At 51.3% G+C, this 26,956-nt stretch overlaps 1 protein-coding gene and 1 long non-coding RNA gene across 2 annotated transcripts in view; one reads left to right on the plus strand and one right to left on the minus strand.

The window, feature by feature from the left end:
• Window positions 1-13,887: 13,887 nt before the first annotated feature.
• LOC123333173 lies at window positions 13,888-22,730 on the minus strand. Its single transcript, XR_006550335.1, has 3 exons — window positions 22,603-22,730; window positions 17,874-17,951; window positions 13,888-14,584 (listed from the first exon to the last, which is right to left on the minus strand). It is a non-coding gene; the product is annotated as an uncharacterized LOC123333173 (long non-coding RNA).
• Window positions 22,731-23,170: 440 nt separating this feature from the next.
• MICAL3 (microtubule associated monooxygenase, calponin and LIM domain containing 3) overlaps window positions 23,171-26,956 on the plus strand; it is a 156,130-nt gene continuing 152,344 nt past the window's right edge. Inside the window, exon 1 of the mRNA XM_006071401.4 lies at window positions 23,171-23,335. The gene's annotated coding sequence lies outside the window, so the exon portion shown is untranslated. The remainder of the gene's footprint in view (window positions 23,336-26,956) is intronic.

Raw genomic sequence — 26,956 nt, forward strand, 5'->3', positions numbered from 1 at the left:
AGTAGCCTGCACCAGGCTCCTCCATCCATAGGATTTTCTAGGCAAGAGTCCTGGAGTGGGTTGCCATTTCCTTCTCCATAGGTTTCATAGGGCTGGGTAATTTCATATGCTAATGGGTGGGAGGGGTATTTCAGCTCCTTTGGGTAAGGGGTGGGGATTTCCAGGAACGGGGCCAGGGGCCCACTTGTTGACGTTTTATGGTTGGTCTGGGAACTGTCATGGCGCCCCTTGCTGATGTATTAAGATGAACTTACTCTGAGGCTCAAGGTCCAGTGGAATTCTCATCCAGCATCTGGGGCCTCGTTGGTTCTGTCCATTTCCGTCGTGTCCTGTGGCTGTGTCATTCTTCCAAAGGTTGTTCCCTGCCCGTTTTCCTCCCGTGTCAGCTTCAGAGTCCAGTCCAGGACATGGTCTCCTCCAGGGACCAGCATCTTCCCCTAAAAGGCTCTTTGCTTTGAAGGCTTTTGAGTCCCATGTTAAAACTGAGGTGACTCCCGAGAGTACTCTTTACACCTGAAAGGCACCCCCATCGAATGACACAAACCGCAGGGGGACGGTGCCCTCAGGGCCGTGCCCAGCAGAGGGGCTGGTCCAGGTTCTGGAGGAGAGAGCATGGGAAAGTCACCAGGCAATACACGGTGCTTAGGGCCTTCTTGTACCTCTAACACCACAGCCCATGAGCGGCTGCAGAGAAAGCAGAGCAAAGGGTGTGCAGGGTGTGAGAGAGGTGGGGCGGAGGATGGAAGAGAGAGGGGCTGAAAGAGGAGGCCAGGGAGAAGCGTGAGAAGGGAGGAGAGCACGAGGGTGGGGAGCGGGAGTCGGAGTCTGCTGTGGTCCCAGGAGCTGGGACCGCCCTCCTCCTTATGGAGCTGGTGCAGCGTTGCAGGTCTGTGGGCCTCAGGACGGCAGCTGGCTGTGAGCCACACTCTGCCCCAGGGGGCTCATGAAGACCCTGCCCCCAAGACAGTCAGTCGGCCCAACCACAAGTTTCTGGAAAGCAGGACAAGCTGTACACCTACAGTGAACACCTCAGAGGAGACTCATCCCAACCGTTCCCTTTCTACTGGAGTCTGAGGGAACCCTGGTAGGTCAGGATGCGCTCAAAGCACATGGCAGTCCCAGCTGGCCTGTGGCAGCAGGCAGCAGGGCGCCTGTCCGATCAGGGGCAGCAGGATGTCCAGCGGCTTCCCTAGGGAGGAATGTCGGATCATTTTATTCAAAGATAGGACGAAGCTGTCACACAGAGGTTGCTCACCTGCTGGGACGTGGGAGACCCGGCAGGTCCACTGTGAGCCTGGATCCCAGCCACATCTCCTCCAGCTTGTCCCCTGCCTCCCAGCCACATGGTCATTGCACGTGGATCAGGGCTGCCCCTTATTTCCTGCCCTGAGTGCAACCTGCATCCAGGTTGAGCCAACCTGCAGGCCCTGCCCCGCCCAGCGGATGCCAACTGTCAAGAACAGTGAAGAAATCCTGACTTCAGTGTGGTGGTCTCAGTATATGGGAAGAAGCTTTGACCTTCTCCAGGGGACCCCAACCTCTGGAATCTAATGCCTGACGATCTGAGGTGAAGCTTGTGTAATAATAGTAGAAATAAAGTGCACAATACATGTAATGCACTTAAACCTTCCCCCCTGCCCCCCACCTCCACTCTGTTCAGGGAAAAATTGTCTTCCAGGAAACCAGTGCTTGGTGACAGAAAGGTTGAGGACCTCTGCGTCCAAGCTGTCTGAGTGGAGAAGCTCTGCCCTCTGCCGCATGATGGCCCAGCTGCACGCCTGACTGCCAGGTGGGTCCATCCCCTCTGCCGGAAGCAGCCTGCCACCACCTGTGGGACCCCGCCCTGCCCACCTCCTCAGCCTCAGCTCTCACAGCCAGCTCCAAGACGGCTTCCTGACCAACCCTGCTCTCACCAACCTGGGCCTTGAGCAGCTATTCCTTCTTGTGGGCCCTTTCTTTCTCCTGGACAGGCTCACCCCCGGGGTTCAGCACGGTTGTCACCTCCTCGGGAAGATTTCCCTGAATCCCTCTACCTCCCCAACCCCAGCCTCACGTAGATTCAGCAGACTTGCCTGTATTGTATTGGACTGACTTGCCTGTACTGTATCAGACTGACAAGCCATCTGTTCACTTCTGTGAGTCCTCCACAGAAACAGTTAACTCCAGGGTAGAGAGCCAGGTTGGTTTTTTCCTTTCTGTATTTTCCAACTCCAAAGCCAGTGAGGTGGTCGTGTTTGTTAAATGAATTAGTGGCCGTGGTCCATTGGCCTAATGAGTGAGGTCAAATAAAGAACTAAGGAAGAGGACTTCCGTGGTGGTCCAGTGGCTGGGATTCTGCTCCCAATTCGGGGCCCAGGTTCGATCTCTGGTCAGGGAACCGGATAAGATACCACATGCCGCCATTAAGACCTGGCACAGCCAAATAAGTATTTTTTAAAAAAGAAGTAAGGCAGGATCTCTGTTTTCTAGGCCAACTAACACTTCACCTTCTGGAAACTTGACTTCACCCACACTCTCAGGGCTCCCTCTGCCTTCCCCGGCCCCACCCAGTCGTAACCCCCACGTCTTGCCACTCCCTACCCTGAAGCTCCCCTTCCGGGCCTGTTTGGCTGAGAAAATACTAGTGACTTTCCAGATTACCAAAAAGAGGGCACCTGTGTCCATGGATGTTGGCCTTCCTTTTCCCTTCTCCTGGGTGAGGAGAGTATTGACGGCTGGCACCGCATGTCCATTGGACGTGGCAAATCATGTCCGTTGGGCCTTGTCCGTGTCCACCCCAGATCCCCCTGAACCAAGGAGGGGCTACAAAACCTCAGAGATGGTCTAGGGGCAAGAAATAAACCCTGTTTGAGAAATAAGATTTGTGCAAGCAAAGCACAGAGGTTGAGAAGATCAGCGTTTAGAGGGAGCGGGGGGACTCGGGCCAGTGCTGCCTGAAGAGCTCTTGCAGGCAGGGTGGGGGGTGGTCAAGAAAGTTAGCTTCCACACAAGCGCCTCCTTGATGTGCTCAAGGTTTTCATAGACTTTCACAGCAGGAGTGTCTGTGTGGGGTCAGGGTTAGGGGTGAGTGCAAGACCCTGGGAAGCCCTTCCTGCCCTGGAATTCCACCCTCAGGGCTGGCTGTGGGCTTCCTGGGATCCAAGTTCCATTCATTGGAGCTATTTTTGGTCTGTGTGGTCAGTTGGCCCGTCTGAGGAGGCTGGGACAGCTCCCTCTGAAGGAGGTGAGTCACTGGGACAGGATGCCCTGAGGCATACTGCAAGCCCCCAGGATCCCAGAACAAGGGCCCCAGTGTTCTGGCTGCCCTGGGTTCAGGGGTAACCTCTGCAGGGCCTTCAGCAGAGAGCAGGCAGGGAGGACCCACAGATGAAACGGCAGAGGCTATGAACTACTTCTCCCCTTCCTGAGGCCAGACCATGACCCAAGCTTAACTGCGTCAGCCATCCTACTGATTGCTTACTGGTGTCCCATTTGACTGAGGCCCAGAAAGTTTAAGAAACTTGCCTGAGGTTGCCAGATAGCATGTGCCAGAGTCAAAATTCAAACTGTAAACATTGACACCAAAGCTTCTGCACCACACACTTCATGTCTGAGGGCCCCTCCCAGAGGGACGGAGCCAGTGACCCCGGGGAAGGCAGGGGACAGATGGGGGAGGACCGAGCTCTTGGTGCCCAGCAGTCACACTGTGTGGCATCCAGAGGCCTCTGAGCACCCTCACACGAAGCCCAGTTGTCCTTTCTTCCAACCCCATCCCAGGGTCGGGTCATCTACAGGTCATCCCACAGGGCCAGCACTCAGAAGCCTGGCAAGAGGAGAGTCTGGACTGGAGAGGTGACCCAAGGTGGTGGACAGAGCCCCAGTCTGGGTCAGGGTGTTCAGATTCTTCCTCTGGTTGATGTAGGACAAGTCACTCACCCTCTGATCTTCAGCTCCTTTATCAAGGAAAGGGACTGGGGTGGGAGAGAGGAATTAGGATAAGTGAATGCCCACTGGGCTGACCTCACTAAGTTACAAAGAGGAAACGGAATCACTGATGTAATAGAACTTTGAATAAATAAGGCACCATATATAGTCATGTTATAAAAGTTCCAAGTTCTTATCTAGTCGACTCTCCAGCTCAGAGTGTTTTGTAGATATTTTTTGGTGCTCAACGGTTCAGCCCAAGTCCTGAGGCGTCCTGGTTTCTCTGTGACGCTCACTGGCCCAATCGCCCAAGATCATCAAACCCTTGACTGGTTCTATACTTCTGACATGGACAACCTCAGTTCCACTTCCTGAAAAGTGAAAGAGCCCAGCTCTTTCTCATCGCCAGACCTTTGCAGAGTCCATGTCCTCAACTTGGAGTCCTTGGTCTGGTCACACCGCCCTCCCCCCCGCCCCCACCGCACATCCTCAGGGCACACTCAGAGGCAACTGCGTCTTGTTCACATGGCATCTTCATAGCTAATGGCACACAGCGGTGCTCAGTGAACCTCAGGGATACATGAACTTCCCTCTGATTTCTCTCCCATCCCATTGACGTTTTCATTGCTATGGAGACGGTGATCTTTCTGATCTCATCCTTTGGGAACTTAATAGAGATTAGCTAATTAATAAGGCGGGAGGGGTGAAGCTCTCCTGGCACTTAGTGTAGAACAGGAATGGCGGGGAGACTGGGGTGGAACCCGGGGGCCTTCTCTGAGCATCGCCATAGCCAGCTGCCGCAGCCCTACCCAAATATACCATGGAAGGCCTGACCTTTGATGTCCGTTGCTCTGGGACACTCCTCTCTTCTCTTGGCAGGCACTCCCCGGCGTCCATCCTGGAGGCTGACCCCTGTCTCCCCTGGAGATGCTCCCTCAGGGGACCCTTCCTGCAGCTGTGCAACAGCTGCACCCCTGGAAGCCCTGCAGGGCCCAGAGGCCACAGTCACCTGCTGCCAAAGTCCCGCCTTCCTGATTCCCAGATCAGATGGGCGGGGTGGGGTGTGAAGAGGGGCAGTTTACTCCACCAGCACCCTCTCCCAGGGGATAGAAAAGTGGAGTGGAATGGCCACTGGCTGTGAATAAACCAGAGCAAAAACCCATGCCAGCTGGCAACCATTGGAAGAAAAGCAGCAAATTCATGAATTACCCTATTTACACCAGAAATAAACTAATAGTTGGGACTTTTGCTGGATAGATTGTGCCGGAAATAAAGGCCAATCATGAAGACAAATGGGTGACGCTGGTTTCCTCCTGGCCTCCGGCGTTGGTGGCTCTGGCACTGAGCTCCTAGTGCTCCCTCCATGGAGCCGTGCTGGCGTCAGCATCAGACAGACCAACTGTTCACAGACCCGGGATCACAGCCGGTTAGCGTGTCACGAGACTGATTTGGAGCATTGTGACTAGAATCTTTATATTTAAGAAACAGAATAGAAACAAAATATCACTATTTCACATGTAGGAAGGGTAGTTTGGGGGTAAAATGTTTATTAGTCTGTGTATTATTATAAATAATATATGCTAAAAATATAACATTTCAGTAACATAATACACACATGTGTTCTAGGTCATGACACCAAATAAACTTTTTATTACAGACCATGGGGACTTCCCTGGTGGCCCAGTGGTTAAGACTTTACCTTTCCGCGCAGATGGTATGGGTTCAATCCTTGGTCAGGAACTAAGATTCCACATGATACGTGGTGGAAAAAAAAACCAACAAAACAACCATAACCTAAAACAGAAGCAATATTGCATTATGGATCATGATTGAAAGTTTCAAAGAGATAAGAGCATATTCAAAGGAATGCTATTCAGCCTTAAAAGGAAAGGAAAGTGTGAGGCGAGCTACAGCGTGGACGGACTTTGAGGACATTGTGCTCAGTGAAATGAGCCAGTGACAAAGGGCAGACACCGTGTGACTCCACTTACGTGAGGAGCTGAAATGGTCACATTCAGACAGACTGAATGCAGAGAGATGGTCACCGGGGTCCCGGTGGGGGCGGGGGGTGGGGAGTCTGTGTTCAGTGGGGACAGAGTTTCAGTTCTGAAGATGAGGCATCCCGTGGACAGCCACGGCCACGAGGGCAACAGCATACTCAGGGTTCTCAGTACACCTCCAATGACGACGCGGGTAGATATTAGGTTTTGTGTGTTTCGTCTTTTTTAAGATGCTGTAGGGGAAAAGCCCCTGATGCTGGGTAAGATTGCAGGCAGGAGGAAAAGGGAACGACAGAGGATGAGATGGTTGGATGGCATCACTGATTCATTGGAGATGAGTTTGAGTAAACTCCGGGAGTTGGTGATAGACAGGGAGGCTTGGTGTGCTGTGGTCCATGGGGTCGCGAAGAGTCGGACACGACTGAGCGACTGAACTGAACTGAACCGAGGGGAAGCCTCCTGGGCTGTCACTGTTGGAGACTGTCACCCCACTCTCTTTCAGCTCCCTTTCTCAAGGGCCAACCCCAGGAGCTGGTCACCACTGATGCGCCTCCGCCTCTGGCTTTCTCTTCTCTGATTCCTGCTGCGCCGACGCCCCCACCTCTTCGCATTGCCCCTGGCCCCCAGCGCTTTCCTTCAGTGCAGCTGCACCGCCTCTGTCCTGGGAGCCCTGCCCCCTCCACACTCCCCTCGGCTGCACCGGGAGTGAAGTGTCCGCATTTCTTTCGAAGCCCCCAGCGTCTCTCTGTTCCTCTAGAGGGGAAGCCCTTAGCTGGGCAGACTAGCCCGCTGGACGTGGCTCGTGGCTAACCTTCACCCCCTGCAACTGTCCTTTAACTGTACTCGCAGTTCCCCAAGTTCACCCAGCTTTCATCTGCTCTGAGTCTTGGCCTGGGGTCGCCCCCTCCTCACTCTTGTATGTGGGCCTAACTCCTATTGCCCGAGCCTGGACTGGCACCCAGCCCCTCTGGGACGTGTCCCTCCCTCTGCCCTTCCGGGGAGATCCTGGGCACCGTTGGCTTGATGAGAGCTCTCGCCATGCTGCACCCCCGCTCCACCTCCTGCCTGTGCCCTGCCGTGTCCTGTCACTAACTGCCCCCCAGCAGGCACTCTTTGAGCTTAGGGGTGATGGGATAGACAGATAGGAGGACGTTCGAATGGAAGGATTTCACAGGTTTTGAGATTCAAACCTGGGAATCAGTATTGGTCAACACTGACAGCTGGAAATACCTTTGATCAAGGCCTAATGAACAATTTATCCGAATTAATAACAGTTGCTATATTTATGTAGCATTGAACATTCTGTAGAACGCTGTCATTTTTTTTTCTCTTGACACTCTTAACAACTTAAGTAAGAAGGAAGGCCTTTGTCATCACACGTGACCCTGTGAGGAGGCTGTGGGTTGTCTGAGGTCAGCAGGTCAGTAAACAACAGAGTCTAGGACAGGACTCACATTCCTCCCACTCATTCACCAGGATGCCTTTAACCATCAGAAATGAAAATAGTCAGAGTAACTGGCCCTAAAATCAGGACCTTTCAGAAAACAGGGAGGGTACATTTTCTGGCTTCCACAGGATCTTACTAAGGTCCTAATTCACATGTACTTAGTAATCACAGTCCAGCTCCATTCTCGAAACCATCTCTGCTGTGTCTTGCCTTTCCTACATTTACAGAAAAAGAAACAAAACCAAGCCCTCTAAGGACCAATGTCTAACGATGTACTGGGATTTTTCCTTTGTATTCACTCTACATCTCTGCTTTGCGAAATCAAGCCTGGTTTCTTGTATTTGATCCTCAGCAGTGAGAATGTTATTTATACCCCATCTATATCCAAAAAGGTAGACGAAAGAGAAGAGTTAATTACTCGTCCCCACAAAATAACCTCTTTCTCTGCCCTTCCTAGTCCAAGGTTAACAGTTCCAACTGCATTCTGCAAAGGATCTATTTTCCAGTCATTTTATTTGTTCTTATGCGGACCCTATCTAATTGTTCCCAGTCTCTTTCTTACTTTTAAAGCCAACACTGGACTTAGGTCACTAGTAAGATTCTAGTTAAAGCCAAGAACTGTGGGAGGGTGACTTTGAGGAAGTCGGGCTAATTCAGGGAATCTCAGGGACATAAATCCAGCTATCGTGCACATGTGGCAAGGTCTGCACAGGGTGAAAGAAAGAGGCTGCGAAAAGCCCTGCCTCTTGCTGCACACGCACCGCCACCCTCCCCTTCCCACGCACGCAGGCACCGCCGCTGCCCTCCCATCTAACCCGGTTAGTTAGGTCTTTTGCAGAATAACAGTGACCAAATCTGGAAGCTCTGATTTTAGGGACACTGAGAAGGCCTCGGTCTAGATGATCACAGGCCCTGGAGTTTTCAAAACTATCTTGACTTCAGAAAGACCATTACAAGATCCTAGAAGTTGCAACATTTCTTTATTTCTTTTTTTTTTTGAACTGGCTATATTTTATTTATTATTTTTTAATTGGCATGTAATTGCTTTACAATGTCATGCTGTACGACTCGAATCAACTGTATGTGTACCCATATCATATCCCTCCTGAGCCTCCCGCCTGGGCAACCCCTCTGCCTGTAGGTCATCACAGAGCACCAGGCTGAGCTCCGTGTGCTCTACAGCAGCTTCCCCCCAGCTATGGTACACGTGGTTATGTACACATGTCAATGCTACTTTCTCAACTAGTCCCACACTCTCCTTCCCCAGCTGTGTCCACAAGTCCATTCTCCACATCTGGTCTCTCTTCCTGCCCTGCAAACAGGTTCATCAGTATCATCGTTCTAGATTTCATACATATGCATTAATATACACTCTACGTTTTTCTCTTTCTGACATTTCACTCCGTATGCCAGACTCTAGGTTCATCCCGTTCACTACAAATGACCCAGTTTTGTTCCTTTTTATGGCTGAAGCTATGTTTCTATTTCTAAAGCATACCCAAGAAGAAGCTTCTTACATATAAAATTGATTATAAACAAGATCTTTTGGCAGACAGTTTGTCCAAATTTTTTTTTAACTTAAAAAGCTAGTCAATAAATAAATCCAAGTTTCTCAGAAAGCAGCCTCCTCCTGCTTGGCCCAGGCTACAATTCCATGACTAGATCTTCATGGCTTTTTATCGGAAGTCATTGTTGGGGCTATTAGTAAGCAAATATCCCTATGAGAGATGCTGTTTTAAACTTTTATCAGACATAAATTAGAGGGAATGTGTTTTAGATTCTTTGCTGAAAGACAAGTTTTGATCAGAAGAGAGGAAGGCAAGAACTAAGATTGAGACGATGTTGTTCAACCTCTGTATCAGTATCTTTAAACACTTAAAGAGTGTTTTTAAATACCTTTTTCCTGATCATCACTCCCCCAAAGAAAAGTGCCATAGATACACTGTAAACCTGTTTGCATGCTGTATGATCATCAGGGTTCTATATGTAAAAATAGTGAGGGCTTGGGATTTCCCTGGTGGGCTAGTGGTTAAGAATTTGCCTTCCAGTGCAGGGGACACAGGTTCGATCCCTGATTGGGGAACTAAAAAATCCCACAAATCAGATCCTAACCGGAGAAGCAGTCCCACTTTTTGAAGGCAACATGGCCTGTGAGCAGGGACATGGGGAAGGCACCATTCTGCCCAACAGGGCAAACACACCTTTAGCTGAGAAGTTGCGGCATGAGAGTTAAGCTCCGAGGGCAGATCTGTTGGCCAGACTGTCTGCTCTCTGCATCCCTGTCAGTAGGGCAGGCTCCAGGCTGCACAGGAGTCCCCTAACCCCCACCCTCTCCGCTCCCAGGGTCTTGTCTCGTTCTCCTGGCCCTGACAGGACCCAGGGTAAATGGGCCCCTGAGCAAGCCAGAACGTTGCTGGCACGTAGATCTCCAAGCGGCAGAGGGTGCGCGTCCACAGGGCTGCAGGGGCGGGCTGCACTTCCCACCCAGTGGGGCTGAAGGGAGGCCCGTCGCCAGGAAACATATGACTGGCAGAACCAGGAAAGGAGAACCAAGTTTTCCTCCCGAAGGCACTGAGATAACTGCTAAAAGAAACCATCGCCAAGTGCTCATCCATAGCCAATGGTGTCTATTTTTTTTTTTTTTAATTAATTCTAGTTACTGTCTTGGTAACTGGAAATTCCAAACTGTTTGATTTTAAAAGAGACCCACAGATGAAAGCTGAGACGCAAAACAGAGGAATTAGAAATCCAAGGCAGCAAAGAGCAGCAGATAAAAAGCCGCCCCCCACAGATACAGATCTGGATGGAAAGAAAGCGAACAAGATAATGCCAGCTAGGGTTGTCCAAGGAAACAAGGAAAGGTTCTATAAATACAACCAGAAAAAAATATTTGTCTTAGCTGATGAGATCATCATCACACATGGCTCATGATAGAGATCTTTTGTTGCTCCCTTAATTGAAGCTTGGAGGAGAACAAAAATGAGGCAGAAATCAGACTACTGGCCACAGGGTCTGGGTTCCAGTGAGCCAGCCCACTTTTAATGAAACGCAGCTGGAGTCATGAAGCTGTGATGCTGTGGAGCTGGGCTGCGGCCTGTGTTTTCCCTGAAGTGCTGGCCCCTACTCTTGGCACCCACCCTCGTCCCCAGCCATAAGGGGGCTGGTGGCTTACCCACACCCAGCAAATGGGGTCCACACAGGAGGAAGCAGGAAGCCATGGAAGCAGGCCTAGCGGCGAGAAGGACTTCCCAGGGACCCCCTTCCTCTCTGGAGGGATTGCCGTGGGGGCAGGAGCGGGAAGGGGGCTGGAGTCCTCCCCCGATGTCCGCCCCTACTAGTGGCCAAGCTGTGTTCCAGGCTGGGGACCACGGTGAATGGACAGGTCCCTTCCTGGAGGAACTTCTGTTTGGAGTGGTGGTGGGAGATGGGGCAGCTGCAGACAGACAAAGAATGAATATGCCAGAGGATTTCACGTGCTCACAAGTGCTCTGAGTCACACATAAAACCAGGCAGAGTGACTGGAGGGGCTGGTTGGCTCGGCACGTCTGAGGAGATGTTGGAGGAGATGTTGCCACCCAGAGACTGAGGAGGCACCGAGCCCCGGGAGGAGCGTGTCCAGGGAGGGAAAGTACTGGGCATGTTGAGAGGAAGGCCAGTAGGTGGGCGGGACACTGTGGACCACAGGAGAGTCACAAGGGAGGTGCCCAGGGAGCAGACGGGCCAGTTAAGCAGGGCTTGGCAGGATGCGGACAGATATAGATCTGGAGTCTGGAGACATCTTTAAGGGGAAGAGCGACATGATGCAGTATCTGTTTTAGAAAGAGCACTCGGGCTTCCATGGAGGACGGAGCAGGCCAAAGGGGCCGAGGTTGGAGACAGGAAGAGAGGCAGGGGTTGTGGTCTGAGGCAGAGAGAGGATGGTGGTTTAGATCTGATGGAGGCGGTGCATTAGTTAGCTGTGGTCCATTGTGAAATGCATTTTGAAGGTGAAATGGAGAGAAGGATTCACAGAGAAAGCAGAAAAAAGGATGACTCCTCGCTTTTGTCCTGAGTGACTTGGTAAATAGTGGTTTTCCTTCAGTGATTTGAATAAGACAAGGAAATCAATTGCTTTGGAGTGGGAAGCAAACTAGTGCATTAAGTCTGAGATGCCTGCTCTTTTTTTTTTTTTTTTTAATTTGTTTATTTTACCATGCCAGGTGTTAGTTGCTGCATGTGGGATCCAGTTTCTTGACCAGGGATTGAACCCAGGCTCCTTGCATTGGGAGTTTGGAGTTTTAACCATTGGACCACCAGGGAAGTCCCTGGACTTCTGGATTTTTGTTAGGTTTTTTTGGAGAGGGGTGGGGTGTGGTGAATGTGTCTTCTGAAACAAGAGGTTTCCTTCCATCTTAATTGGCTTCAGTCTTCCTAATACCATATGGGATAGCACACTGGGAGAGATTCTGGCGGGAAGATAACCAGGAAGGTCACGCTGAAAGGCAGCCACAGCTTCCTCCCTGGCGGTGGGGCCACATTCTTCCTGCTCTTGTGCCAGGGAACAGTCTGTCTTGTTATCAATAATTGTCAGCCTTGTCCAACTCTGAGGCCAGACTTCCACCGAGGCCCTTGGGACCTTCCCCAGCTAAAGGGTCCCACGAGCCTCTGCTGTCTCCAGTAACCAGCAGACTAAGGAGGGGCCAGAGAGACTTGTAGCTGAACCCCAAAGACATGTTCCTCGTCGTAGTTCCAGGCAGAAGGAGCCAAGACTTGATCTGCGCTGGCAAAGTTATTTTTTAAACTGGAATTGCTGGTAAGGCTGCTTCCCTAAAAGGCAGCCCCAGTCCTGGCTCCTGCTGCCCTTCCTGGAGCCGTGGCTCTCTGCCATCGCGTGCTGTCATGGTTTCTCCAGACTCCCCTTCCGGTCCACTCCCCCATCTCAGTCCCTTACCTCCCAACTCAGCTACCCGCAGCCCCTCCAGAAGAAAACGGAATGTTTGGGAGGTTTCCCCAGTGATGCTCAGCTACACACGGTACAGCCCACAACCCACATCTCCATACCCCAGGTTGGTACAGGGTTTCCTGGACTCACTTCCCAAAAGGCCGCCTCAGCACCTGCCGCCCTCCGGTCCAGCCTTATCTCGGCTCCTTGTCACTGCTCTGTCTGATCTGTTGAAAGTCAGACCAATGTGGCTGCCCTGCCCGTGTCCTCTTGGTGTTTGTGACCCACTCAAAGTACAGACGTTTGTCACAGCCTACAAGAAAGATAGGTTCACGGGGACCCAGGTCTCATTTGCCCAGATTTGTGAACTGGAAGGAGAGAGGCCCGTGAGGGTTCTGTAGGTCTGCACGTGGGGTCTCACCTGTGCAGCCATACCTGGCCACCGGCCTCACTCGAGACACCGCCTCCCTCGCGTTCTCTGTCAGCACCCTTGAGGTGACAGCCCAAGACAACGGGTGGCAGTGAAAAAGAAGAGTGGATTTAAAAACCCTAGAAAACATGAAGCAATGAAATGCCTGGAATATGAGGGAGGATAGGAAGGGGTTCCATTAAAGGCGTAATAAGATGGACCCGGTTGGAAGGTTGAGAAGGCAGGTGAGTGGGAGGAGATGGGGGGACGTTGCGGGGGCGGGGGATGAGCAGGTGGGAGCAGCCTGATCTGAGACATATGGTGACCACCTGGCTCGTGAATAGAGGAGGGCCTAGAGCCCATCTGTTTGCCTTGGACAGAAGCAGCGAATCTCCTTAGGAAAAGAATGGGTTCTAGGAGGGTCAAGGGACATGACTAGAGACTAATAATTTATCACCTCCCTTTTGATCAGGAGGATTAAACATCAGGTTTGTGCTCCTATGCGTGTGTGTGGGCTCAGCTGTGTCCGATTCTTTGCAACCCCATGTGCTGTAGCCTGCCAGGCTCCTCCATCCATGGGATTCTTCAGGCAAGAGTACTGGAGTGGGTTGCCATTTCCTTCTCCAGGGGATCTTCCTGACCCAGGGATTGAACCCACATCTCTTGCATCTCCTCCATTGGCAGGCGGGTTCTTTACCATGGAGCCACCTGGAAGCCCTGTGCTCTTTGTATTACTTAACGCTGAAATCAGTGTTCTCTGCTGGAAAGCACTGTCAGGGTTAATCAAGATATTTTGGGGAGACTGCGGGGTCTCCTGAGCACCTCTGTGAGGGCCCAGCAGAGTGACTAACCTCCTGAAAAAGAGTCTCCATCTTCAAAAAAAATCATTTTTAGTGTATTTGTTGGCTGTGCTAGCCTCTGTTCCTGTGCACAAGCTTTCTCTAGCTGCAGCAAGCGGGAACTACTCTGCTGTGCTGCACAAGCTTCTCTTGTTGGGGAGCACAGGCTCTTGGTGTTCAGGCTTCAGTAGCTGCAGCACTCGGGCTCAGTAGTTACGGCTCTCAGGCTCTAGAGCTCAGGCTCAGTAGTTGTGGTGCACAGGCTTAGTTGCTCTGTGGCATGTGGAATCTTCCTGGACCAGGACCTGTGTCCCCTACACTGGCAGGAGGATTCCTGTCCACTGCACCACCAGGGAAGTCCCCATTAGTTACTTTTTAAACCCCATTTTATCCTTGAGAGAGAGAGAAGGTAGAAGTTTGTTTTGTTTTGTTTTGTTTTAAATCAAGGCTCAGGAAAGTTAAAACGTCTGGTTTAAGGTAATATGTGAATTGTGTGTAGTGGGTCTGAAGTCATTGAAGCAGAGGTCTTGGTGTAGGACCTGAGGCAGAAAGGAGGGACAGGTGGAGGGCTGATCTGGAGAAGCGAGGAGAGGGAGGAGATGGGTCTACTTTCTCCTGGAGTCCTGCTGGCAGAACCCAGCCCAGGGGCAGGAGTGGCATCGCACAGAGGAGGGGCACGAGCTGTGCTGGCAGCCTGGTCTGAGCTGTGCTGAGCTGGCCCTGCGCTCTGTCATCGGAGCTCCCTAAACATCCACCTCCCCACCCCAGCTCCCCAGGAATCCCCCCTGCCCAGCCGGAGCAACCCTTGGACCTTCCAGGGAGAGACAGAGGAGCGGCCTGTTTCCCGGGCCTGGCGCTTCAGTCCCGGGGTGGGGGCTGGGAGGTCCCCAGTGGAGAGTGACATTGGATGCAGTCTCACGACTATTTTTCTGTGTCGCCGTGGGGACTGGGGCTCCTGGCAGCTGGCGTGGCTGTGCCTGTGGCCTTTGTTTCCCTGCCCTCCTCCTGGTGCCGTCAGAAGCTGCAGTGCTGTGCTTGCAGGGTCACGTGCTGGTCTTTGCACAGCTGTTGGGAGGAGAGTGCGGGAGAGACTGAGAGACGGCCTGTTCTGTTCCTGCGTCTGCAAGCTTAAGAGAGTCTACCCGCTCCGCTCACTCTTCTGAGCAGTCTCTTTCTGACCCTTCCCCTGGTTAAGCAGCAAACCCTTCTCACTCCAATTCTGGACTCTTCACACTCAAGCCAGCCTCTGCCCTTTGCACAGGGGCTTCCAACCACATCCTTGAGCATGCACACACACACACACACACACACTCACCCCTGGCCTTTTCTGCACCACTGTAAAGTTTTAGCACCTTTGTGCATACTGCCCTTTCTTCAGTGTGAGTTCATGCGCTCCGTTCTCCTCTTATTCAGACTGCACTTTCTCCTCTGCAGAGTTACCTGCTGCCATCAGACTTAACACAATGTTTTTCTTTTTTTTAAAGATTTATTTATTTATTTGGCTGTACTGGTCTTAGTTGTGGCATGGGTGATCTATGGAGACCGGCCCCTTGCATGGGGAGCATGGAGTCTTAGCGACTGAACCACCAGCGAAGTCCCCTTATAACAAGCTGTTTTTCTTTTGCTGCTTTTAAAATTCTCTCCTTTTAATTTTGATAACCTAGCAATGCATGCATTCCTTGTTCTATTGTGCTCCACTTAATTGTACTTCACAGATACTGTGGTTCTTACAGATTGATGATCTGTGTGTGGCAACTCTGCCCTGAGCAACAGCACTTTCTCACTTGGTGTCTCTGTTACATTTTGGCAATTCTCACAATAATTTAAACTTTTTAATTATATTTGTTATGGTGACCTAGGGTACTATTGTAACTGTCTGGGGCACCCGTGTAAGACTATGAACTTGATCAATAAATGCTGTGGGTGTTCTGACTGCTCCACTAACTGGTGGTTCCCTCCTTTCCCTTTCTCTCCTCGTTCTTCCTGTTCCCTGAACAGAACAGTATTGAGTGTAGGCTAATTAATAACCCTACAAAGGCCTACCAGTGTTCAAGTGAAAGGAAAGGCCACTCGTCTCACTTTAACTCAAAAGTTAAAAATGATTAAGCTTAGTGAGGAAGGCATGTCAAAAGCTGAGATGGGGGTACTTTCCTGGTGGTCCAATAGTTAAGATTCCACACTTCCACTGCAGGGGGCGTGGGTTCAACCCCTGGTGGGGCACTACAATCCCACATGCCATGTGGCATGAACAAAACGAAAAAAAAAGAAAGCAAGAAAATTGAGATACGATACGCTGAAAGCTGGGCCCCTTGCACCAGGTAGCCAAGCTGTTTTCTTGTTTGCTTTGTTTGCTCTGGGTCTCTGTTGCTGTGTGCAAGCTTTCTCTAGTTGCAGCAAGCAGGGGCTACTCTTTCTCGTGGTGCTTGGGCTTCTCACTGTGGTGGCTTCTATGGTTTCATAGCACAGGCTCTAGGGTTTGGGCTTCAGTGGTTGCTGCGTGCAGGCTCAGCAGTTGTGATTCGTGAGCTATAGAGCACAGGCTCAGTAGCTGTGGTGCACGGACTTAGTTGCTCCGAGCACATGGAATCTTCCTGGACCAGGGATCCAGCCTGTGTCCCCTGCATTGACAGCAAATTCTTATCCCCTGCACTACCAGGGAAGTCCTAGCCAAGTTGTGAATGCAAAGAAGTTCTTAGAGGAAATTGAAAGTGCAAGTCCAGTGAACACACAAATGATAAGTAAGGAAAACACTTGATATGATATCTGCTTATATGGAGAAAGTCTGAGTGGTTTGGATAGAAGACGAAAGCAGCCACAACATTCCCTTAATAAAACTCTAATCCACAGTAAAGCTTTAACACTCTGAATGGTGAGAGAGATGAGGAAGCTGCGGAAGAAAAGTTTGAAGCTGGCAGAGGTTGGTCTGTGAGGCTTAAGGAAAGAAGCCATTTCCATAACATAAAAGTGCAATGTGAAGCAGCAGGTGCTGATGTAGAAGCTGCAGTAACTTAGCCAGAAGATCCAGCTTAGATCATTCATGAAAGTGGTTACACTAAACAGCAGATTTTCAGTGTAGATGAGATAGCCTCGACTGGGAGAAAATGCCATCTGGGACTTTCATAGCAAGCAAGAAGTCAGTGCCTGGCTTCAAAGCCTCAAGGACAGGCTGATTCTCTCTTTTTTTTTCAGACTGATTCTCTTCTTTGGGCTGTTGTGGCTGGGGCTGTTGTGGCTGGTGACTTTAAGCCTATGCTCATTTACAATCCAAAAATCCTAGGGCCCCTAAGAGCACATACTCTGCCTGTGCTTTACAAATGGAACAACAAAGCCTGGCTGACAGCACTTCTGTTTACTGCATGGTTCAATTAATATTTTAAATCCTCTGCGGAGACCTACTGCTCAGAAAAAGAGATTCCTTTCAAAAATATTGCTGCCCAGTGACAAGGAACCTGGTCACCAGGAGCTCTGATGGAGATAGATGTACAATGAGATGAATGCTGTTTTCCTGCCTGCTAACACAACATCCGTCCTACAGCCCATGGATCAAGGTGTAATCTTGACTTTCAAGTCTCATTATTTAAGAAATACATTTCAGGACTTCCCTGTAGTCCAGTGGCTAAGACTCCACACTCCCAATGCAGGGACAGGGAACTAGGTCCCACATGCCTCAACCAAAAGATCCTGCATGCTGCAATGAAAATCGAAGACCCTGCGTGCCATAACTAAGACCTGGAGCAGCCAAATACATATAAATAAATATTTAAAAAAAAAAACCCCAAAACCTTCCCCCCAAAAATCATAGAGAAGTTCAGTGTTTCTGAACATAAGCCATCTGTTCTCCTTGCTGGGCTCTGCAATAAACATCCCTCTGCTCCAAACTCCGATCTTTCTATTTGCCCTTACTGTGCACATGAACTTTGTTCGGTAACAGCAACAGCAGCATCCTTACTTCTGGAACTCTTGTCCCGGACACAAAGGCACTGGGATGCATAAAGGATGAAGTTTCTGATACCTAAAATGTAGGCTTCTTTTCTGTGAGCCAGTGTTGCCTGCTTGGGAGTCTGAATGGAAACACAGGGGCTGTGGATACTGAAGAGATCCCAAGTCCACCAGTGAGCTGCTTCCAAGGTCCTTGCAGTCAAAGTCCAGAGTAGAGGTGACCAGTGTTTTCTGAGCAGCCCAGGGCAGGGAGCCCAGTGGGTAGGGAGGCTTGTCAGCGGGTCAGCATCCACTGTGCTTCTCGCTGAGTGATGGTCAGCTCTGCAGGGGGCTGGTCCCCTCCAGCCCACCCTAAAGTCTGTCAGGATCCAGCCCCTGACCACGATGAGTACACAGGTACGTGTTTCTTTCCTACCTGTTGTGTCCCCTGCAGGTCTGCGCCGTGCCAACCTCCAGTCCCTGTTGCTCCTGCCTGCCTGGGGCAGAACGCGGACTAGAAAGTGAGAGAAAATCAAAGCTCACCATTGTTTACTGTTCACACTGTTCTGGTCAAAACTTGAGTAGAGGAACAAACTACTTAAACTATCATTGTTAACTGCAATAAACAGCATTTTATACGACCCTTGACAGCTCCAGAGCACATTACAGTTTACAAAATGTTTTCATGTGTGCTGTTATTTGATCCTCACGTGCTCCTGTGTGAAGGAAACATGTTTCCATTCCTATTCGACAGATAACGAAATTTGTGCTCATTGATTTGCTCAGGGCCATGCAGTTAATAGATAATCTGGCTGGAACTCAAATCCAGATCTTCTCAGTTTAGGTCTAAAGACATGTTTGAAGTAACCTGGGTGAAGTAACCTGTTCAATGGGGCTTCTATGGTAAAGAGAAGTTTAGAATGTAAAGAATCTTCCTGCAATGCAGGAGACCCAGGTTCAATCCCTGGGTTGGGAAGATTCCCCTGGAGAAAAGGAATGGCTACCCACTCCAGTACTCTTGCCTGGAGAATCCCATGGACAGAGGAAGCCATGGGTCCTTGCACTTTCTGCCACCCTGTAACAGAGCAGATGCTCTCTGCATGACCCCTGAAGTCCGGCCTCCATCTGGCCTTTGTCTCAGCAGATTTGACAGAGTCCACAGGGGAGCCTGGCTGCTCCCAGGCCTGCAGGCCCATGGTGTCCACGTGGGAAGAGTATTGACTTGCTTGTTTGTTGCTTCAAGCCTGGGAGCCTCCTACAGAGAACATTCATGGGCATGAGATTCATACGACTCCAGACACTGTGCTTGGTGCCAGTGACTCGGCTGGGCTGAGTGGAAGAAAGGGCTGACTCTTGGCTGTGTGGGAAACTGCACAGGAGGGCGCGCCTCCCGTGGGCACGCCCTCGGTGTCTTCTTGCCCTTGGGCTTAGCTGAGTCTACCAGGAGCAGAAGCAGGAGATGCCCAGCACAGACCTGCTCCTGCCGACCCAGGCCTGGAAGCCACACCCAGGGCTTGATCCTGGCCCCGTTCCACTGGACCTGAGATGGCCTGAGACAGTGGGATCAGGAGGTTCCTATTAAGTGCTACCTACAGGTCACAGGTGGAGAGCGACCCAGGCCTTCAGGGTCTGCAGTACCTGCCCAGGTGGTTGTAATGATCCCAGGACAGTGGGAGAGACAGAGGTGAAGGGACAGGTCGTGCTGACAATCACCCAAAGAAAAGTCTATGAAGAAGTCTATTTACTCTTTCTTTCTTTTTTTTTTTCTTTTAGCTTCACTGGGTCTTCATTGCTGTGTCTGGGGGATTCTCTAGTTGTGGTACATGGGCTTAGCTACCCTGTGGCATGTAGGATGTGGGATCAAACCCACATCCCCTGCATTGGAAGGCAGATTCTCAACCACTGGACCACCAGGGAAGACCCCCTGCTGATTTTAAAATAAAATATAGACCATCTGGCATTTTTAGGAAAAATGGAGAAGGAATGGCTAATGGCATGAAAGCCCTCCAAGCAGAGGTGAGTAATCCCTCCAAGCAGAGGTGAGTCACTCCTAGGAGCTCAGTCTTGCGTCTTTCATTCCAAAGCCCTGAGCCAAGCAGAGCTGGGGGCAGGCTGGAGAGCAGCCCTCCCAGGAAGCTGGGTGGGGAAGGAAACACAGGGCCACCTCAGCGCCTGTCTCCAGGGAAGAGAGGAGCCTGGAAAGAGGAGGGCAGAGAACTCAGCACCAGCAGTCTTTTCACCAAGAAAACCTCACTTTGGATCTTGGTCCCTGGGTGACTTGATTAAGGACATACAGATACCTGCCGAGGGGCAGGGGGTATGTGGTTGGGAGCACAGACCTAGAGCTAGAATGCTAAGGTCGCCGTGGGGCTTGTGACCTTTAGCAGGTCCCTGAGCCTGTGTGCCTCCATTTCCTCACCTGGAAAAAGAGCTGAGAAGTAAGTAACTGCTTAACAGAGCAGCGGCAGGATGAGCACCTATCAGGGGGCTTGTGTTCTAAGCAGAAGAAATAGCGGTGTTGGTTCTTGTTACTACTGGGCATGACCAGAGCTCCAGAGGGAAGCAGGCCTGTGTGTGGAGCAGCTGTGCTCTGCAGCACAGACACACTGAGGATGGAAACCTGCTCAGAAGACATGAGCAGGGACCAGTGGGCGCCACCACGGCAGCCTGGAGCCCACTATAGCCAGGTCCAGCCCCCCTTCCACCCTCCCCCGGAGCAGTCTCATGTGAGTTCAGAGCCACGGCTGAGAGCCTGACCAGGACACTGCTTCTACCAGGCCCCAGGGAGAAAGCATCATATTCCATCTTTAAGAAAAGTGAAAAACAGGGGCTTCCCCGTTGGTTCAGTGGTAAAGAATCCACCTATTAATGCAGGAGACATGGGTTTGATCCTTGGTCTGGGAAGATCGCACGTGCCACAGAGCAACTAGGCCCGAGCGCCCTAGAGCCCATGCAGCACATCAACAAGAGAAGCCACAGAAATGAGAAGCCTGAGAACTGCAAGGAGAGAGCAGCCTCAGATTGCCACGACTAGAGAAAAAGCCCTTGCAGCATCGAAGACCCATTACAACCAATAAATAAATAAATTTTGAAAAAAAGAAAATAAACAAAACAAACAAAAAAAGGGATTTCCCTGGTGGCCTAGTGGTTAGGATTCTGGGCTTTCACTGCTGTGACCCAGGTTCAATCCCTGGCTCGGGAACTGAAATCTCACAAGCCTCATGGTGTGGCGAAAAAAAGTAAGTCAAGTCGATCAGAACACACTAAGCACCAACTCTGTATAAAATGTTCCCATGCATGTTATTGAAGGGGAGGGCATAAAGGCAGGGAGGGGCCTTCCCTGGGGGTGGCTAAGACTACAAGCTCCCAATGCAGGGGCCCAGAGTTCGATCCTGGGTCAGGGGACTAGATCCCACGTCACAGGTAAGAGATCCTGCATGCTACAATGAAGACCCAGTGCAGCTAAATAAATAAAAGTAAATGTTAAAAAGTTTTAATAAAAATTAAATAAAATGAAGGGAAGAACTTGTTCCTGTCATTTTGGGCTTCTTAGTCCCAGTGGGAACTTGAGGCCAGTGGAGTGTGGGCATCCCCTTCCTGAACAGTGAGAACCAATAACATCACACTTGCCTCTATTTGCCCAGACTTGGAGCAAACTTGGGCTTTCCTGGTAGCTCAGCTGGTAAAGAATCTGCCTGCAATGCAGGAGACTTGGGTTTGAACCCTGGGTTGGGAAGATTCCCTAGAGAAGGGAACGGCTACCTACACCAGTATTCTGGCCTGGAGAATTTCATGGACTGTATAGTTCAGGGGTTGCAAAGAGTCTGACATGACTGAGCGACTTTCACTGGAACAAACTTTGCTTTTAATTTAGTACCTGAATTCTGTAGCAACTCACTTTTTCCCAGGGATCCTCCTGGATTCAATTTTTTCATTAAAAAAAATTTTTTTTTTAAATATGCATTCTAATAGTACGAACCATTCTGAATTGTTTTGGGAGTCAAAGAGTCAAAAACACTAAAAACATTATCTACTGGAGTGAAATAGCAGTACAAGAAAAACAGACACTGACAGGTCACAGAATCTTTGATTTGAAAGGGAACTGGAAGTCACAGAGTCAACGTTTCCCAAAGCAGGTGTCTGGTGCCACCCACGTCAATTTGGGCCATACATGTGGAGGATGGCCTTGGAGAATGAAGGGTATCCTCCTCCAAGCTCTTGGCTGCGTGGACCCTGCATTTTCCTGAGCTCACTTGCAGATCACCCTGTTGTGAGCCAGCAGTGATGGGAAATCCTCAGACTGAGCAGAGAGCTGGCTCCACTGACCTGCGTCTCTAGTGACCCTTCTCCTGCCCTGTGGAGGGCCACATACCTCTCCTTCCTGGGACAGTCCATCAGAGATTTGACAGCAGAAGTCTCCAAGCTAAACTGGCACAGCTGCTGGGCCCCTCATCCCTGGGAGCAGAGCTCAGGCCCTCTCCATCTTCTGGTGGATGGACTCCAGTGTCCATGTTGTACCACATGGATGGCCCCCCCGTTGCTGTGGGCAGCACCAGGAACCGCAGATGGGTCCCTGTCTCTCTGCTCCTGTGGCTCCTGAGGCTGCAGAGCTGTTGGAGCAGCTGTTCCCTAGCCGGGGGCCTTTACTTTCATAAATAAGGGAATGAAAGGTGGGATTCTAGATATTCTAGGAAGCCGGGGGCCTTCACTTTCATAAATAAGTGAATGAAAGGTGGGATTCTAGATATTCTAGGAAGTTTTCCCCCACTTGGGCCAACCCCAGATGGCCTCCTGCCTTCAACTTTGTGTCAGTTCTGTGTGTCAGAGAGAACTGGGTGGGAATTCCAGCTTTACCTTGACCTGCCTGTGTAGGTTACACAAGTAAGTAAATTCTTTGTGTTCTTATGTTCTTAGCTCATAAAACAGTGATGTAAAATCTCACAGGCTGACCCAAGGATTAAACGATATAACCCACGAATAGCCTAGGCACAATGTCAGAGCTCCATAAAAGTGTTTCCTTCCCTTATTTTGGAACTGGAGCAAAACAGCTGCAGATTGAGGTAGAGTAGACATGGAGGCAGAGTGCTGAGACGAAGAAAGGACTTCGGGTGCTAAGTTGGAACACCTCTGAGCCACACAGGGATCCTGGAGCTTGGGCAACTCACATTAATGGTTGTGGACAACAGAAGAGCCAAGGCGGCAGGGAGGGAGACTGCACTCACGGTCCAGTGGTTGAGAATCCACCCTCCAAAGCAGGTGACACAGGTTCCATCCCTGGTTGGGGAACAAAGATCCCACAGGCTGAGGGGCAACTAAGCCAGGGCTGGCAGTTCTGAAGACCCAGTGAAGCCAAAAGATAAAATAAATATTAAATAGGACACTTGCGCCCCAGAATACTATGCAGACCTTACAAGGCCTGAGGTGTTAACATAATCTGATAGAAGGTGATATTAAAAAAAAAAAGGAAAAAGAGGTAGGGACGGCGGGATTGCCAGGCAGCAACAGAGACACGCAGGAGCCACGGGGCTCTTGGAGGCATCAGCCCTGTCCTGAGGGTGCTGCTGGAGTAGCTCTGCTCTCCGCCGCTCAGCTTGATGGATGTCACTGAAGCCAACGATCCTTGAAGACGCGATCATCGCTAAGGCTTCTTTCTGCTCCGATTATAATAGGCAAATGCTGAGGAATTTATTCCGAGCTCTCCAGCCTTCCATCTGCCTTCCTTAGAGCTTGGCAGATTGCTTTCCAGTCCGCGGGCCGCTGCAGTCCAGGGCTCGTGCAGAGTGAGGCGGGGTCCGGACTCCAGCAGAGGCGCAGGTCGCTGAGCAGCCCAGCGTCCGGGGTCTCCGACTGGAAGAGCCGGAGAAGCGCCAGCATTTCCACGGAACCGAGAGGACTGAGGTGGGGCTGGGGAGGGGGCGAGGGAGGAGGCCAGGAGGACGGGGAAGGGAGGGTCTGTTTGCGGGTGGAGGGGACGTTCTGAGGGTGCGGCCCGGGAAGCCCCACCACCGCAGACCTGGCCCGGCCCCGCAGAGGCCGGGAGGGCCCGGGGCGCCTCTCTGTGTCACCTTTCGGGCTGCGCCTGGTTTCCATAGCGACCGCGGAGCCGGGCGCAGAGGAGGCTGCGGCAGGACCGGGCCTCCTCCTCGCGCCGCGCGGGTCGCGCTCTCCGGCCGCCGGAGCCGGGCGTGGACGGGGCCTGGGGCCGGCGGGGCGCGCTCAGCACGGGAGCGGCCGGAGCACCTGCGCGCGCCGAGGACCGCCGGCCCGAGGGCCCGCGGGTGAGTGCTGCCCCGTCCTCTCCTGGGCGGGTCTCCGCACCACAAGGTCAAGCGCTGTCTGGACTGCTGCTGCCTTCAAAAGTCACACCTTTAAATCGCTTGTGGCTGGGAAGGCTTTTCGTTTCTGACATCTTGGTATTATTTCGTCTCCTAAAAGCGCCCTTAGCGCAGCTGCGCCGTCTCGGGGCCTCCATTACCGACAGCGCCCCACCGCGCGGGTTCCCGCAAACGCCCCCCCACCGCAACCTACAAGAGGGACCGCGGGGCTAGGGCTCCCAGCCGCCTCCGCGCAAACAGCGGCTGCCGGATGCCCTTGCCGGCGCTGGGGGCAGCGCGTCCATCACCTCCGCAGCGAGGCCGTTCCCCCTCCCCCGACCCCGGAGTCTCTTTCCGGCCAGCGGAGGCCGCGCGCTCAAGCCTGGAGCCCCGGGCTGGACCCGGCGCGCGTGACCGCACCGGGGGCCGCGGTGACTGCCGCGCAGGTGTTTCTCTTGGAGAGCTCTGACAAAGGGTGTGAAGTTCAGCTGCTCCGGAAGCGAGGCAGGGGCCGAATGTCTTCCTGGGGACTGGCTTTGTTTAGAATCCAAGGATTGTGATTCCATGGTAAAATACCCTCTGGATGTAAAGCCCTCTCCTTGTCTGCTCATCCGTCCCCATCATCCCATCCCCCCACCCCCATAGTTCTTCTTATTGGTCTGTTACTGTGATCAACGGTTTAGAGGTTTCGCTGTTATAAAGGTTCCTTTCGAGAGAAGGGTGAAGTCTTGCTAAATGAGAGATCAACAGAAGGCTGTACCGTTGGGAGCAGTTCTCAACCCGGCCTGCATGTTGGAACACCTGGGGAGCTTTAAAAGGTACTGATGCCTGGCTGTGGTCATTTTGTAATATATAGAAATACCGAATCACTATGTGGTGCACCAGGAGCTAAGATAGTGTTGTAGGTCAATTATACTTCAATTTGTTTTTTTTTTTTAATATATATATTTTCAATTTTATGTGTTTATTTTTGGCTGTGCTGGGTCTTCGTTGCTGCATGGGCTTTTCTCTAGTTGGGAAGAGCCGGGTACTCTCTAGGCGTGGGGTGCAGGCTTCTCATTGCAGTGGCTTCTCTTGTTGCAGAGCTCAGGCCCTAGGGCGTATGGGCTTCAGTAGTTGCAGATCCCCTGTTCTAGAGCACAGGCTCAATAGCTGTGGCACACGGCCTTAGTTAATCTTTTGCATGTGGGATCTTCCTGGGTCAAGGATCCAAACGCTGTCTCCTGCGTTGACAGGCGGGTTCTCTACCACTGAGCCACCAGGGAAGCCCAGGAATATTTTTTATATATTGATTTATTGCCAAGTGGTGCAGCTGAGAGACATGATGTTAGTTCCCCAACCAGGGATCGAATCTGTGCCCCCTGCATTGGGAGCACAGCATTTAAACCACTGCACTGCCAGGGAATTCCCAGTAAAATAAATAAAATAAAATAAAATATTGCCTGGGTCCCATTTCCAGAGATTTTGGCTTAATTGGTCTGAGATACAGCCAATTTTTTAAGCTCCAGGGTGATTCTAATGAGCTAAGTTTGCAACCCACCATTCTGCTCAATCGGGATGGTGTGTTCCCAGGTGAGCTTGGTTATGGCTTTCTCTCTCCCGTGAGCAGCTGTCTAGGGCAGGTGTGTGATTGCTGTGACTGTCCACATGCTCAAGCCCCTCAGAGAGGCTCAGGGTGAAGGTGCTGTTTCGGAGGAAGGAGGAAGCATCTCTCTGAGAACAGGTCTCCTCACTAAACGAAATGCTCTGATTTGTATTCCAGGGAAAGCGGGGGAAGAGAAGTATGCTTTTGCAAGTCCGCAGGCTGAGAGCTGTGTCCTCTTGTAGGTGATGGACTTCCTGTTAGTAGTTGTCAGGGTCACGTGTAGATCTCCCCACTGCTTCGAGGAGGCTGGACACTTAGAAAGAAGGATGGACACCACAATTAGGAATGTGGTAGCCACTCTGAAGAAGGGAGAGGCAACTTAAGAACACCTAAGAGTTAGAAATTCTCATTTCTCTCAGGCCTGAAACCCTTCAGCATAGCTTGAACTCCTCCTGAATTTGAGGGGTTTCCCTGAATATCTAAGGGCCAGGGTCACCTCTTCTCTGCAGGTACTACTGCCCACAGGAGAGCCCACCTGTCGGAACAGGTTTTCCCAGTGCTTTCGGCTAAGGACACCTCATGAATATTCATAAGTGCTATGAAGGGGGTGGAAGGCAAGTTTGAGTTTGCAATGCCTAAGGTGCTCAAGGAAATTAGGTAAGGCCGGAAGGTTCTGAACATGAGACATTAGAAATGTAGACACACTAGAAAGCATAATTTACTGACCTGGAGCCAGAACTCCACCAGTCAACAGCTTCTCAAGGTGCTTGCTGTAATTTTGGCTGATAGAGGTTGGTTATGGTCTCCCTGATGGCTTGGCATAAAAGTACTGTCTCTTCTGAGACCCCTGGCAAGGCTTGGTCATTCCCCTCATCCATAGGCAAGAGAATTAGGACCTGTCTAAAGGTCACACAGCCACCTGATGTGGATCACAAAACTCGTGTGCTAGGGCGGCTGTGGGAGTGGCTGGGAGATGGGTGTCCCCAGGATGACCTCAGCTCTCCCACATTCCTGCCTGGACTCACCCTCCAGCATCCCTGGGTGCTGACCTGGAGGGGCCTCTTCCCAGTGCCTGCCTGGTCCACGAAGCACTCTCATGTCTCTTCCTGGAGTGATATGACCTCCTGAGACAATGCCTTTGCTTACCCAGCCTGGGCCTCCTTCTGGTTCCCCCGTAATCACTTGGCACGGCCAGGGTTTGGGCATAATTCACCCGCTGCTCTAGCCTCTTGGTTGGACTGGAGATGCTCTGGGCTAGTCCACATGAAGGATGGCCCCCAGGGGCTTCTGTGACCTCAGGCCCAAATGCCCTTTCCCAACATGATACCACAGAGCTGCCACACCTCAGGGGCAGGCCAGGCAAACCCTGGGAAGGCAGCCAGCCCCCGGATGGCCATTTGCAACAGCGACAGCAGGTCTTAGTCCTCACTGCCACCTGCTTGTCCACGACCACCAATATCTAGTCTCTGAAAATGGGCGATTTATTTCACAGGCTGCTGGGGGCAGGTGTCCAGTTGATTTGGCTTAATCCATGTGTATCAGTTCATTGGAGGGGATAACAGAGACTGCAGTGTGAAATGAAACCCTGTTTTACATTTTTTTTCAGACTGTGGATTATGA

Source organism: Bubalus bubalis, chromosome 4 (assembly GCF_019923935.1).
Source record: "Bubalus bubalis isolate 160015118507 breed Murrah chromosome 4, NDDB_SH_1, whole genome shotgun sequence".
Classification (NCBI taxonomy): Eukaryota; Metazoa; Chordata; class Mammalia; order Artiodactyla; family Bovidae; genus Bubalus; species Bubalus bubalis.